At 52.8% G+C, this 1,715-nt stretch overlaps 1 long non-coding RNA gene across 1 annotated transcript in view; it reads left to right on the top strand.

Moving 5' to 3' along the window:
* Positions 1-591: 591 nt before the first annotated feature.
* LOC105524583 overlaps positions 592-1,715 on the top strand; it is a 2,981-nt gene continuing 1,857 nt past the window's right edge. The window contains exons 1-2 of the long non-coding RNA XR_001003786.1: positions 592-684; positions 1,427-1,528. This is a non-coding gene — a long non-coding RNA (uncharacterized LOC105524583). The remainder of the gene's footprint in view (positions 685-1,426; positions 1,529-1,715) is intronic.

Here is a 1,715-nt window from a genome sequence, read left to right as displayed (position 1 = left end):
AAAAAAAAAAAGGAAAGAAAATAGGATTGGCTATGCACCGTGGCTCACGCCTGTAATCCCAACACTTTGGGAGGCCCAGGTAGGTGGATTGTTTGAGCTCATGAGTTCATTCGAGACCAGCCTGGGCAACATGGCAAACAAAAAGTACAAAAATTAGCTGGGTGTGGTGTGGTAATGCCTGCCTGTAGTTTCAGCTACTCTGGAGGCTGAGATGGGAAGATGGCTTGAGCCTGGGAGGCAGAGGTTGCAGTGAGCCGAGATGGTGCCCCTGCACTCCAGTCTGGGCAATACAGCCAGACCCTATCTCACACAGACACACACACACACACACAAACACACAAAAGTGAAGAGAAGATGAACTGTCCTTCTCCTTCTCCCTGCTCTATGCCAAGTCTCTTTCCCCGCTGTCTCTGGTCAGCGTGGTAGATTCTGAAAAGCTGTTCACTGGTGGAGGCAGCTGAAGACCACCATTGGGTGGGCTTGAGTGGAGAAAGGTACCCTCTGCTTTTGGGGTTGAGGTACTAAAAGATTCAAGTGTCTCTAGACTGGAGTCTCCACAGCTTGCCCACTCTCTAATCTTTATCTTCCCAGCTGGAAACACAACATCACCCAGAGGGAGGCTCGGGCACTCGAACTGGCCAGTCAAGCTAATAGGAAGGAGGAGGAGGCAGTGGAGCCACAGAGGTGAGTCAAGGCGCAGAGGGAAGGGAGGCAGCTGAGCCTCCTGCCCCGCTCCCACCTCGTTGTTCCCTCTCCCTGACCCCAGAGCAGAGCAAGTACCCGTGATAAGCATCGTCTTCCTCTAAAGAGGTCAAAGAGGGGTCTTCATTGAGCAAACTCCTGGAGGTCAGCCCAAGCTTAAGGAAGAAGCCTTGGAGGAACAGGGGAGGGGTGCTAGGAGGGGTTTCAGGGACAGGGTTTCTAAGATTGATGACTTCATACACAGCAGAGTCACTGAGTCAGGAGAAGGGCAGGAAAGAAGAGACCTCAGGTTCTGGCCTCACCGCCTCTCCCTGCCAAACTTCGGGAAGGCTGTTTGTGAAAGAGTGGGGGATCTTCCCAGGCCCACTCCCCTGAAATCAGTTATCCCCTCTCTGAATGGCACAGGTCATTTCAAAAAGTGAATGTGCCCAAAGTACTCTCTGCATTCTGGAACACTTGCAGAGGTGGATGGGCAGAATATCTCACACCAGAATTCTGTTTGACTCTCCCTGTAGGAAGAGTCCATATACCCCAGACAGGCAGTGCTGGGTGGGGCTGGTAGAAAGGAGGCTCCAGATCTCAGAGTTGAGCCAACAGAGAGGCAGCTGTGTTGGCTCCCTCCCCCAATCCGTGGCTGCCCCTCAGTGGTGTCCCCAGTCCTGTGTTTACTCTCTTTGGGCGCGGCTCAGGCTAAAACAGTCAGCCAGAGGCTGTTACCTTGCAGCTCCCCACCCAAGAACCCCAGTGATGAAGATTTGCTGTGGGACTTGCTGATTCAAGAGCTGTTGGCCTGCTTGGTGGATCAGAAAAACCTCTGCAGGCGCAGGTAGGGGAACGTGGTGTTGCACAGCAGTTCTAACTTGAGCTTGGGCATCAGACATGGATTCAGATCTTTGCCCCTCCACATGCTGGCTGTTTATGTAGCCTTTCTGAACCTCAGTGTTTTCATTAAAATCAGAGGTATAGGCCGGGCACGGTGGCTCAAGCCTGTAATCCCAGCACTTTGGGAGGCC

This window comes from Colobus angolensis, unplaced genomic scaffold (assembly GCF_000951035.1).
Source record: "Colobus angolensis palliatus isolate OR3802 unplaced genomic scaffold, Cang.pa_1.0 Scaffold50, whole genome shotgun sequence".
Lineage (NCBI taxonomy): Eukaryota > Metazoa > Chordata > Mammalia > Primates > Cercopithecidae > Colobus > Colobus angolensis.
Note: the sequence above shows the minus strand (reverse complement) of the source record. Positions and strands in the feature narration are given on the sequence as shown.